This window comes from Loxodonta africana, chromosome 13 (genome assembly GCF_030014295.1).
Source record: "Loxodonta africana isolate mLoxAfr1 chromosome 13, mLoxAfr1.hap2, whole genome shotgun sequence".
Lineage (NCBI taxonomy): Eukaryota > Metazoa > Chordata > Mammalia > Proboscidea > Elephantidae > Loxodonta > Loxodonta africana.
Genome location: NC_087354.1, coordinates 3,992,660 through 4,006,796, shown reverse-complemented (window position 1 = coordinate 4,006,796; position 14,137 = coordinate 3,992,660). Strand labels below are relative to the sequence as shown.

The window sequence follows — 14,137 nt, the reverse complement described above, 5'->3', positions numbered from 1 at the left end:
TTAGACAAATTTGACTGTTTATCTCAACGAAACATGCCCAGAGAATATGCATAACAACTGAATGATATTTTTGATCACTTAATTTTTAAAGGTTCTCAAGAGAAGGAAAAAGAATGGGGCAGAAAATTAGAGCAGTCTTCAGAAATATCTAATTACCTTCAATCTGTTAGGGGAGGGATGAAAGTATAGATGTATAATGAGAGATTTTGACATACACAAAAGAGTGTCGTATAGCTGGTTTTGACATAATGTACATCCTTGAGAATTATATCAAGCCACTTGATCAAAAACGCACACTTATTAATTCCTAAGTATGAAACTAAAGGAGGAGAAACCTTCCATGTTAAACAAAATGATCTATCTTTCAGACAAAGAGTATAATTTCTTCAGGAGGATTTTTCATTTTTAATATCTAAGGTCTCTACAAAAGGTTCAGCCAAATATTGATGTTGATGTGATGGAATGCTTTGTCAGTCAATTTTTTTTATTTATAACTATATCTGCATTTCCAGTTTCAAACCCTAACAAAAAAGAAGGAAGGCCATTGGAAATGTCAACAGTACCTAAACCTGAATATTGTTTGAAGGTGTTGCTTAGAAAGTTTCTTAAATTTTTCATTAGCTTTAACTAAAGAATAGAGAGGCAATTTTTTAACCCAAATTACATTTAGAAACCTCCTTATACCAATGAAAGAAAGCAAACAGTCAGAATTTGTTTCCTTTATATTCTGTAACTTTGCTCAAATGGACATTTTATTCATGACACACACATTTCCTGATTTTAAACCATACATTATTCCCTTGTTCTGTTTGAATTGTTACCAGAATAAGGTTCTTGCCTCTCACTGGTCAAGAATGAGCAGGTAAGGCACGTAGTTTTCCACATGAGCAAAGCTTTATTGAAGAGGCTCGAAAGCAGAGATGAGGAGGGCCTAGAGCAACGCTTACCCTCATCTCACAGAACAAAAGATGGCCCAAGTTTTTAAAAGTTCTTGGGCAGGAAAAGATTCATGTTTATTCATGGGCACAGGCAGGGATATATTGACTAAGGTATGCACACAGCAGTCTTCCAAGATGGCTCCTGTCCCAGAGGCCTCTGGGGTTTGTAGCAGGACTTATTATGAGGTGTCATACCTGTGCAGTCTCTAGCTCCCCAGGTTTGATTCCCCAGCTGGAGGCGTAGTCCCTTATTGCCCCTGGTGGAACATCACACAGCGGCCACAGGTGGATGTTCTGCGCTTGTCCCTGGGCCTAGTCTTCTCTAGCTGCTTCTGAAAGACAACTCTAAAGAAGTTTGTGGGCTATTGTTCTGGGGAATGGCTTTGTTTCTGCACCCTGGTCCATTTCTTGTTACTTTGTTTGCAGATGTGGGGGCCCCTTTGTTCTCTGTCTTATTAAGTCTCTAGGTTCTACACTTACCCCCCTATTACCTCTCTGATAGTATAGCCTATTCCTCTTTTACTTGCTTCTCCTCTAACCACACCAGTCTCTTCACTATTTCTCAGACAGGCACCCTCCGATGTCAGGGCCTTTGCTCCTGTCTTAGAATGACTGCCTTTTGGTCTATGTAGACAGTTTACATGAGCACAATTAAGTATTCTGGAATTTCCTTTCTTCGCAATGTTATCCATAATTTCTTATGATCCACATAGTCGAATGCCTTTGTATAGTCAAAAAACACAGACAAACATCTTTCTGGTATTCTCTGCTCTCAGCCAGGATCCATCTGACATGAGCAGTCATACCCTTCATTCCACATTCCCTTCTGAGCGCAGCTTGAATTCCTGGCTGTTCCCTGTCAATGTACTGCTGCAATCATTTCTGAATTATCTTCAGCATCTTCTTAATTGCATGTGATAGCAATGATATTTGATGATTTCTGCATCCCATTGGATCACTTTTCTTTGGAACGGGCACGAATACAGATCTCTTCCAGCTGGTTGGCCAGGTAACTGACTGTCAAATTTCCTGACATAGATGAGTGAGCACCTCCACCGCTGCATCCATTTGTTGAAACATCTCAGTTGGCATTCCGTCAATTCCTGGAGCCTTGTTTTTTGCCAATGCCTTCAGTGCAGCTTGGACTTCCTCCTTCAGTGCCATTGGTTCTTGATCATATGCTTCCTCCTGAAATGGTTGAATGTTGATCAGTTCTTTTTAGTTCAGTGACTGTGTATTCCTTTCATCTTCTTTTGATGCTTCTTGCGTCATTCAATTTTTGCCCACAGAATTCTTCAGTATTGCAACCCGAGGTTTGAATTTTTTTTCTTCAGTTTTTTCAGCTTCAGAAATGTTAAGTTGTTCTCCTTTTTGGTTTTCCAACTCCAGGTCTTTGTGCGTTTCATGATAATAGTATACTTTATCTTCTCAAGCCACCCTGTGAAATCTGCTGTTCAGTTCATCGTTTTTTTCTTTCACTTTAACTACTCTAAGTAAAAGACCAGGTTTCAGAGTCATTTCTGACATCCATTTTGATGTCTTTTTTTTCCCCCTATCTTTTTAATGATCTATTTCTTTCTTCAAGTATGATGTCCTTGATGTCATCTCATAACTTGTCTGGTCTTCAGTCATTACTGTTCAATGCATCAAATTTATTCTTGAGATGGTCTCTAAATTCAGGTGGGATATGCTCAGGGTTGTACTTTGGCTCTTATGGACTTGTTTTAATTTTCTTCAGCTTCAACTTGAACTTGCAAATGGGCAACTGATGGTCTATTCCACAGTTAGCCCCTAGCTTTGTTCTGAGTGATGATATTGAGCTTCTCCATTGTCTGTTTCCACAGATGTAGTTGGTTTGACTCCTGAATATTCCACCCATAGAGGTCCTCAGGTAATAATTTGAATAATAATAGTCATATTAACTGGTCCTCCTTGTGGGCATGTGGGTATTATTCTATCAGTGACAGCATTGTATTTCAGAATAGATTTGAAATGCTCTTTTTGGCTGTAAAATCCACTATTATTCAAATTTGTGCACCAACCACTAATGCAAAAGGTGAAGAAATTGAAGATTTTTACCAACTTCTGCAGTCTGAAATTGGTCAAACATGCAATCAAGATGCATAGATATACCACAGCCTCTGCCAGCCTGAACCCAGAACAACTAGATGGTGCCCAGCTACCAAATGCTCTGACAGGGATCACAATAGAGAGTCCTAGACAGAGCAGGAGAAAAATGTAGAACAACATTCATATTCACAGAAAAAAAGACCAGACTTGCTGGTCTGACAGAGACTAGAGAAACTCCGAGAGTATGGTCCCTGGACAATCTTTTAACTCAGAAGCAAAGTCACTCCTGAAGTTCACCTTTCTGCCAAAGATTAGACTGGTCTATAAAACAAACAATAACACACAGGAGAAATGTGCCCTGTAGTTCATACTAGACTAAATGGGCACAACTGCCCAAAAGCAAAGATAAGAAGGCAGGGAAAGACAGGAAAAGTGCATGATTAGAAATGGGAAACCTGCATAGAGAGAGGGGGAGTGTTGGCACACTCAGGGGTTGGCAACCAATATCACAAAACAATTTGCGTATTAATTGTTTAATGAGAAATTAATTTGCTGTGTAAACTCTCACCTAAAATGCAATAAAAAAATAAAGTTAAAAATATTTATAAAAAGATGAATTGATAATTACTGGTGATTGGAATGCAAAAGTTGGAAACAAAGAAGGATCAGTAATTGGAAAATATGGTGTCAAGGACTGAATTGCATCCCCCCAAAATATGTGTCGACTTGGTTAGGCCATGATTCTCAGTATTGTGTGGTTGTCCTCCATTTTGTGATTACAATATTATGTTGGAGACGGGATTGTAACACCACCCTTATCCAGTTCACATCCCTGATCTGTAAAGGGAGTTTCCCTGGTATGTGGTCTTTTACCACCTTTTACCTTACAAGAGATAAAAGGAAAGGGAAGCAAGCAGGGAGTTGGGGACCTCATACCACCAAGAAAGAAGCACCAGGAGCAAAACACATCCTTTAGACCAGTGGTTCCTGTGAAAAGGAGCTCCTAGTCCAGGGAAGTTGATGAGAAGGAACTTCCTCCAAAGCCGACAAAGAGAGAAAGCATTTCCCTGGAGCTGACGCCCTGAATTTGGACTTCTAGACTCTGAGAAAATAAATTTCTCTTTGTTAAAGTCATCCACTTGTGGCATTTCTGTTAGAGCAGCTCCAGATGACTAGGACATATGGCCTTGGTGATAGAAATAACGTGGGAGATAACATGATAGAATTTTGCAAGACTAATGACTTATTCATTGAAAATAGCTTTTTTTCAACCACATAAACAGCAACTGTACACATGGACCTTACCAGATGGAACACACAGGAATCAAATGGACTACAACTGTGAATAGAGATAATGAAAACCAAAAAAACAAACCTGTTGTCATCAAGTTGGTTCCACCTCTTAGTGACACTGTGGGACAGAATAGAACTGCCCCACAAGGCTTCCAAGGAGCAGCTGATGGATTTGAACTGCTGACCTTTTGATTAGAAGCCATGTGGAAAAAGAAGATGGAGAAGCTCAATATCATCACTCAGAACAAGGCCAGAGGCTGACTGTGGAACAGACCATCAGTTGCTTATTTGGAAGTTCAAGTTGAAGCTGAAGAAAATTAAAACAGGTCCACGAGAGCCAAAGTACAATTTTGAGTATATTCCACCTGAATTTAGAGACCATCTCAAGAACAGATTTGACACATTGAACACTAATTAGTGAAGACCAGACAAGTTGTGGGATGACATCATACATGAACAAAACAAAAGGTCACTCAACAGATAGGAAACAAACAAACGAAAGGATGAAATGAATGTCAGAAATGACTCTGGAACTTGCTCTTGAAATTAGAGTGCTTAAAGCGAAAGGAAAAAATGAGGAAGTAAGAGAACTGAACAGAAGGTTTCAAAGGGAGGCTTGAGAATACAAAGTAAAGTATTATCAGGAAATGCACAAAGACTTGAAGTTAGAAAACCAAAAGGGAGAACATGCTCAGCATTTCTCAAGCTGAAAGAACTGAAGAAAAAATTCAAGCCTTGAGTTGCAATACTGAAGAATTCTGTGGGCAAAAAATTGAATGATGCAGGAAGCATCAAAAGAAAATGGAAGGAATACAGAGTCACTACAACGTTCAACTGTTTCAGGAGGTAAGATATGATCAAGAACCTATGGTACTGAAGGAAGAAATCCAAGCTGCATTGGTGTAAAATAAGGTTCCAGGAATTGACAGAATACCAACTGAGACTTTTCCACAAATAGATGCAGCACTGGAGGTGCTCACTCATCTATGCCAAGAACATTGGAAGTCAGCTACCTGGCCGATCGACTGGAGCAGATCCAAAGGGATGCAGAAATCATCAAACAATATCATTACTGATATAATTACACAGAAATAAAGTTTTACTGAAGATAATTCAAAAATGGTGGAAGCAGTACATCAACAGAGAACTGCCAGAAAGTCAAATTGCATTCGGAAGAGGATGCAGGATGAGGAATATCATTGCTGATGCCAGATGGATCTTGGTTGAAAGCAGAGAATACCACAAAGATGTTTAACCTGTGTTTTATTGATTATGCAAAGGCATTTGACTGTGTGGATCCTAACAAATTATGGATAACATTGCTAAGAATGGGATTCAGAACACTTCTTTGCGATCATGCAAAACCTGCACATAGCTTAAGAAGCAGTCCTTCTAACAGAACAAGGGGATACTGTGTGATTAAAATCGGGAAATGCATGTATCAAGATTGTATTATTTCACCATACTTATTCAATCTTCATGCTGAACAAATAACCCAAGAACCTGGACTATATGAAGAAGAACACAGCATCAGGACTGGAGGAAGATTTATTAACAACCTTCTATAAGCAGATGACACAACCTTGGTTGCTGAAGGCAAAGAGTATTTGAAGCACTTACCGATGAAGATCTAAGACCACAGCCTTCAGTATGGATTACACCTCAGCATAAAGAAAACTAGAATCCTCACAACTGTACCAATAAGTAACTTCATGATAAATGGAGAAAATACTGAAGTTGTCAAAGATTTCATTTTACTTTGATCCACAATCAACACCCATGGAAGCAGCAGTTAGGAAATCAAATGACATATTGCATTGGGCAAATCTGCTGCAAAAGACGTCTTTAAAGTGTTGAAAAGCAAGATGGCACAAGAGCAAAGATGCCACTTTGACTATTAAGGTGAGCCTAACCCAAACCTGGAAACCCTGGTAGTATAGTGGTTAAGTGCTACCGCTGCTAACCAAAAGGTCACAGTTCAAATTTACCAGGCCCTCCTTGGAAACTCTATGGGGGCAGTTCTACTCTGTCCTATAGGGTAGCTAGGGGTCAGAATCGACTCAATGGCAACTGGTTTTTTTTTTTTTTTTTGAACCCAAGCCTGATATGCTCGCAAATCTGTACAATGAATAAGGAAGACTGAATAAGAATTGATGCCTTTGAATTATGGTGTTGTTGAAGAATATTGACTATACTATGGACTGTCAGAAGAATGAAAAATTCTGTCTTTGGGAGAAGTACAGCCAGAACGGGCCTTAGAAACAAGGATGGCAAGATTTCATTTCATGTACTTAGGACATGTTATCAGGAGGGACCAGTCCCTGAAGAAGCACTGCATTCATGGTAAAGCAGAGGGTTAGTGAAAAAGAGGAAGACCCTCAATGAGGTGGATTGACAAAGAAGATGCAACAATGATCTCAAACATAGCAAGGATTGTGAGGATGGCACAGGACCAGGCAGTGTTTCGTTCCATTATACATAGGGTCACTGTGAATCAGAACTGACTCGACAGCACAGAACAACAACAACACACTTAAGCAAAAAAAAAAAAAAAAAGTCACCTTAAATCTCTAGGGATTATACATTTTTCCCAGGGTTCTGAGCAGACCAAGGGTACAATGGTAAAATGCAGGTAAGTTCCCCAATCAGAACCAAAATCCCATCTGGAGAAATCATCCACAAGACCCATCAGTGAAGGGGGCAAGGGTTCATCCCATCCATTGTTCAGTAGCTGAGCGAGCCTTCTGGGGGTGACAATGGACACTCACAATTACACAGGGCATGTATTGCTTTCAATTCAGGGAGGAGGCTAAGAACTTACCCAGCTATATATGATAATAGAGAGAAATTTATATTCAAAGTTTCAATAATTTTTCCAAAACTTAACAGCTTTTGGATTTGGGATTTATAACATGGATATCTAACAAAGAGGGAGTAGAAATTTATACACACACACAATGTATGTTATTCTCTCTATTTTACTGTTCAGGTTACCCAAGTTGAGAAACAATGGATCACCAGAAATGTTATTTGAGGTGCCATCCAATTTACTACTCATAAAAAATAGAAAGACCTTTTTATTTAGAATGTACATCATTACTGAAATTTTCCATTCCTTTGTGGAGAGGCTTCTTTCTAGCTTTTCAATCATTCCAGCATAATCCAATATTTCCTTATCATGGGATGGATAAAAGATGGTCTCCTAAAAGGATTTCACTAAATCTATTAGTTGTATGATCTTGAGAAATCCTCACACTTCTCAATTTCAAAATATATCATTTTAACCTCTTGAATATTTTTGAGGTGTTGGCCTTAAAAATCCTCAAGGTTGTCTTTCAAATCTAAAGTGTCTTAAGTCTAAATCCTAAATTATTAAAATACATCAAGTATCTAAATAAAAAATATAAATTCAGGATATTAATTCTTTTTTTTTTTTTCCACTTAAATTAATACTAAACTGAATACGAGGATGTTACCGGGTAGAAACCCCAGATTCTTACTTGGCATGACTTGTATTGGCCAGTAAGTGAGAGATGGAGGTGGGAGAACAAAAAGCCACCTTTATTTCTTTGTACAAGGAAATGGAGTCAATCGGTGCTTCCTGCTAACAAGACTGCTCTCCAAAGGCAGGCAGGCAGGTTGCTTTTAAAGGGGTTTACAAGTAGAGAGTTCATACAAGTTCCATCAGCAACATTCTTAATCATACTTTGCAGGTGCAATGGGGTTTACATAAAACCTCCAAGCAAAAGCAGGATTCGAATGCAAAGCTGGGGGAGGGGAAGCCCAGCAAAGGAACCAATTTTCCAATACAACACTGTAGGGGTGGAAGCCAGGTAAGGAATTCAGCACTGTCAGGGTTCTGTCTTCATTTAGGAAACATTATTGGAGCCATTATTCCCTGTCTTTGAACATAAAGAATGTGACCCAGCTGGAACTGGGCTCACAAGGACTCACAAGGACACATCAACTGGGCCCTGAGATAAAGACGATCGAATAATCTTGGAAAATGTCTTTTAGGGAACATTTCACACAAGCCAGAACACAAAAGACTTTCCCACTTTTATCATTTTCTATTAGCATTTACTGAATAGATTTGTTGGACAAATGAAGACCCTCCTGACTGTCGGTTACTGAAACCTGCACCAACGATCATTAAAAAGACAATTCAAAATGTAAGATCACAGTTTCTAGCCAATCTGTGAAAAGGTGAAGATTTCAATGGTTTTGTCCATTTATAATGTTAATATGTACTGATGATTCTGTAACCTTCCTTGGACTCGGACAGACATGGGTATGGCAGCATGCTTGTCCATTTTCCCACTTTTGCTTATTCTATACTATTTCCTGGGATTCGGGCAGACATTGGCTCTGGCAGCATGCTTGCCCGCTTGCCTTTTTGAACATATGCTGAATAAAACTTTCTTTTTGCTTTACTAATCTTTGTGATTTTTTTACCCTACAACAGTCTCAAGGGAACACTGCCCTGTAAAATAAAGTAAAATATTCAAGCCTCTTATTATACTTCAATTTCTACAGTACTTTCCCCCTAAAACACAATAATTGCTGAGACATTTAATTGCTACTAGATTTTTTTCCGTGATGCTTGCCTTTCTCATCACAGAAAGCTTTTGCATTACTTAGGGTAGTACTAACAAACAAGCCCTCAGATTTCAGAGACTTCATGCAATAAAACTTTATTTCTAGCTGTAACAACACACTGTATGTGTTGGCAAGTGGCTTCCACATGGTGACTCAGAGACCCAGTCTTTTTCTGTCTTGTGACTCTAGCTCCTCCTCCAGGGCCTCAGAATTCTCTGCATTCAGGTAATGGTTGAGTAGCGTGGGAAAAGATCACCAGTTTTGTAAGAAGCTGAACCTGGAATGGCCACTGAGCACTCGTACTTTCATGGCTCCACTGAAGTGAAAGGAGGTGGGAAAGACTGTCTCTGACTGGGCAGCCACTTCCCAGCAACCTCTGCACAGCCTGGCAGGAAAGACCAGCCATCTCTATTCACTTGCCAGAAAGAAAGTGACTGTGGAGTCTGTGCTGCAGCCCCTTGTTCACCTGGTATGGGGACTTTCACGCAGCATGAAAAGGCCCTAAGGCACCCAAGTACCTATGTTACCGGAATAAGGTTCTTGCCTCTCAGTGGTCAAGAATGAGCAGGTAAGGCACGTAGTTTTCCACATGAGCAAAGCTTTATTGAAAAGGCTTGCAAGCGGAGACGAGGAGGGCCTAGAGCAAGGCTTACCCTCATCTCACAGAACAAAAGATGGCCCTAGTTATTAAAAGTTCTTGGGCGGGGAAAGATTCATGTTTATTCATAGGCACAGGCAGGGATAGTTAACTAAGGTGCCCCATGCAGCAGCTTTCCAAGATGGCTCCTGTCCTGGAGGCCTCTGGGATTTGTAGCAGGACCTATTATGGGGTGTCATGCCTGCACAGTCTCTCGCTCTCCGGGTTCGATTCCCTGGCTGGTGCTGTAGCCCCTCACTGCCCCTAGTGGAAGGTCACAAAGCGGTCACAGGTGGATGTTCTGTGCATGTCCCTGGGCCTGGTTTTCTCCAGCTGCTTCTGAAAGGCAACTTTAAAGAAGTTTGTGGGCTGTTTTTAGATAATCTGCCCCATTGTTCTGGGGAATGGCTTTGTTTCTGCACCCTGGCCCATTTCTTGTTACTTTGTTTGCAGGTTTGGGGGCCCCTCTGTTCCTTGTCTTACTAAGTCTCTAGGTTCCACACTTAACCCCCTATTACCTCCCTCTAAAATAGTCTACTTCTCTTTTACTTATTTCTCCTCTAACCATACCAGTCCACTATTTTTCAAACAGGAACCCTCTGATCTCAGGGCCTTTGCTCCCTGTCTTACCTACTGTTTACTACTGCAGAGCACTGCCTCTCAGACTGTCCTCTCTAAGGTGTGAGTGTCACAGGGTTCCTGGCCACGGGCAGCACTGAAGTGAAATTGCTATATTAAATGCACAGCATCTACATTTTGATAGATATTTGCCAAGCTGTGCCCCTAAATGGGCCATACCATTTCCATTGTCTGAGCTTAACCTCCTCACTTTCTCAACACTGGGTATTTTGGCATTGCTTTAAATTATGTTGCCATAGTTCCAAGTGAAGATGCGCTATTTCCCACCTTTATTGACCAACCAGAATACCTCTCCTCTCAATTCCCTGTTCATATCCTTTCCCCTTTTCCTGTTGGTTTTTTCCTTATATGGTTAGGTTTAGTTCCACAGTGTGAAAGAAGGAAAAACATAATAATAGATATCTTACTTTGATTTTAAGGTATTTTTCTCACCCACGAAACCAAAAATTAACTGTAAAAAAAGCTTACCCTAACTGCAAAAGCATTGACTTCTTTTTTTTTTTTTTAACCACATGCTGCTCAACAGCATTTTAAATTTGTATTTTCTGGCTAGAAAAGGATAGTCAATAACAAAACCATTGTCTTGTGATTTAATGAAAAAGACTCTGGGCTTCCTCAGTTTTAATTTGAGCACGTCTCATCGCTACAAATGGGTAGGCCAAATTTTCAGCAGTTTCCTTTCTAAGCTAACTCAGTAAGTGTTAAGTACTTGGTCACCATGGAAACTTACATTTATGAAGAAAAAAGTAATTACACTTCTGTGGAATCTCTAATCCTTCAGAGTGCTTCTTTTTCATTTTTCCTTCATGCATGGGAGACTAGTGCTCCCCCAATTTACAAATTATTTATTAAATTATGAAATGATCAAACAACATATTATTGTTTGGAGCTAATTTGAAGTTTTTTTTTTAGAATTGTAACGAGCCTACTTAGAACCACTTGTTTCAGAATGAAATCATCTCCCCGCATGTGTAGAGAATGACTGTAATAAATCTTATGTTTTAATTTCTTAGAGTTTTGATTATTTTTTAACAATAGTATATTCACCTTTTCTATTAAACGTATTTCTGACATTTTCTTTCAGTCTGTCATTTGTCTGTTGACTTTATTTATGGTGCCTCTCATCCCACAAATGTTTGAAACTCCTTCTTCTTATTTTTAATCACACAGATGTCTGAAATTCTTGGAGATTAATCCCTTGAGCCTTCTTTGATTTTTTTTTTGTCTGAGATGACCCTGCCCCATTCATTGTGGTAATGCTATTTGTGTTGTCAAAAACCTAAATTGCTTAGAGAAACACCAAATATTAGTGTAACAGAATATATTTATTGTGAGTAAATATGATTTGAATTGGGCAGCATCACCCTAACAAATTGAGAAGGGGCTCCGAAGGGGGACAGTGAAAGCAGGTTACATATGTCATTGTTATGTTAATTTCTCAGAAGATAATCAAAGCACAGAGCAGGTTACAGAAACAGTCACCCAGGACTGCCATAAAGCCTAAAACAGCCTCTAGTCAGACACTTCCACCATTTGGCTGTCAGTTTATGGTACTGTGGTGGCATGTGTGTTGCTGTGATATTGGAAGCTATGCCACCAGTATTTCAAATACAAGCAATGTCACCCACGGTGGACTGGTTTCAGCAGAACTTCCAGACTAAGACAGAGTAGGAAGAAGGACCTGGCAATCTACTTCTTTAAAAAAATAAAAGTAAAAAAAAAAGTACTCAGTGATAAGCATTTACAACTTATATATCAAACTTGGTATCTTATACAAATTTTTAAAACTACACATTAATTATAAGACAAATGCCACAATATAAAAAGGAGAACTTGATGTGAACAGGCCACTCATTGGTGAGAAACCCACGACTAAAAAGCATTTCAAAAAATTCTCAACCTCACTGGTTCCCAGCTAGCATCTGGCCAAAAAGCCAAAGTGTGAAAACCTTATGGAAAGCAGTAGAACATTGTCTGACATAGTGCCTGAAGATGAGCCACTCAGGTTGGAAGACACTCAAAATTCGACTCTCTCAGTAGCTGCAACAATGGCCTCAAGCATTGTGAGACGGGTGCAGGACTGGGCGGTGTTTTGTTCTGTTGTACACAAGGGTCACTGTGAGTCTGAACCAACTGGACGGTGCCTAACAAGAAGTCAGACCCTGTAGTTCCTGCTTCGGAAAGCTGGCTGCACATAGATACTTTTCCGAAAAAACTCAATGCTCTGCTAGGCTGCTGCTTTTGCTAAGCGGTTGTTCCACCTGAAGGTGACTCCAGGGAACCAGTTCTATGAAAGTTCACAAGGACACCTCAGGGCAGATGGCCTGTGGGTCATTCCAACTCCGTGAACCCAGAAATCTGGGTTACAGGAGAATCGAAACGAGTTTGTCGGTGCCTTAGTGTGTCTATCACTTTCATGGTAGTGTTTCATGTTCAGTGGGTGTGAGGCTGTTCTGGAACAATAATAGTTTTATAAAAATAAAAACTGGAATTTCTTGGTCATGAGCATGTTTATGAAATTCTGACAATCTCCTTCACTGATCCAGTTTTACAGGTTTCTGAGAGTTTCCTTTCCTTCCACATGCTTGCCAACACTTTACATTTTCAGACTTTTGCTTTTTGGTCAAATGCTAGCTGGGAGCCAGTGGGGTTGAGAATTTTTTCAAATGCTTTTGGTAGTGGGCTTCTCGCCAGCGGATGGCCTGTTCACATCAAGTTGTTGTTTTTATACTGCAGCATATTTCTTATAATTAATGTGTAGTTTTGTAATCTATATAACATACAAAGTTTGATATATAAGTTGTAATTGATTATCAGTTTTTTTTTTTTTACTTTTTTTGCCATAGAAGAGTTTCAGTGTAGTGCAATATGTGGGTGTTTTCCTTTCTTTAATTCATTATTACTGTTATTTTAATAGTGTAAGGCATGAGTTGGAATAGACTCTAGTCAACTGGTTCTGGTTCTGAGGCCTTCCCTAAAGATCTTAAAGACAGTCTCTGTCCTAAGGACTTTTGCTCCCAAACACCCTCTGTGGGTTTTTAGGGTTTCGTTCATTCAGCCCTGGTTCATGAAATTAAAATGAATCTGTAGCAAGTATTCAGTTAAAATGTCCTAGGTCCTAAAGCATCATGACCAGAAACACCGGGTCTACTAAGAAGTTACCCTCAGCGTCCAGCCTGGGGACTGAGAGCAGGGGACCCAGGCTCATAACTGGAGATTTTTCGCCTTTGCATCTTAAGCAATTTGAAACCGTTCTTTCCCAAAACGCACGGGGGTAGCCTTTTAACTAAAGCCCGGCGGACCCGGGGCGTCCCCATGGACCGAACCGGCCCGGGGCCGCTCGCCGGGCGGAGCGAGGGCGTGTGGGGCCGAGGAAGCAGCCTGCGGCGCGCCGGCGTAGCGGGGGCTGGGTATGGGGATCCGCCCAGCAGGGGCTCCGCTACCGAGGCCGCTTAGAGCGCCGAGAGGAAGACGGCCGCGCAAGCGCAGAAGGCAGGCGCGGTGACGGGAGGCGGAGCGCAGAAGGCGGAAGCAGAGGACAATCATTCAATTTGCTCAGACTCAAGATCGCTTCTGTGTCTTCCCACATGGTCTAGCGGTTAGGATTCCTGGTTTTCACCCAGGCGGCCCGGGTTCGACTCCCGGTGTGGGAAAACAGTGTCATTTTAGGATTTTGGAAGGAAAACTACCAAGTGAATTTATGTCCTCCGTAGAAAGAAAACCGTAATTGTTTAAAGCTGTAACCCCTTAGGGGAAAGCTGAAAACTGTAGTCTTACTCTGTAATTCAAATATCAAAAAGCCTTCAGGTTTTACGCAGTGTAATCAGGATTATTATTTTTGACCACCATATAAATCATTTAAAATTCCAATAGAAATAACCCACCCACTGCCCACCGAATAAATCTTTAAAATTCCAATATAATAACCCATCCATTGTCCACCATATAAATCATTTAAAAT

At 40.3% G+C, this 14,137-nt stretch overlaps 1 non-coding gene across 1 annotated transcript; it reads left to right on the top strand.

Annotated features, from left to right (window-relative positions):
* Positions 1-13,757: 13,757 nt before the first annotated feature.
* On the top strand, positions 13,758-13,829 carry TRNAE-UUC (transfer RNA glutamic acid (anticodon UUC)). Its single transcript has one exon. It is a non-coding gene; the product is annotated as a tRNA-Glu (tRNA).
* The last annotated feature ends 308 nt before the right edge of the window (positions 13,830-14,137 follow it).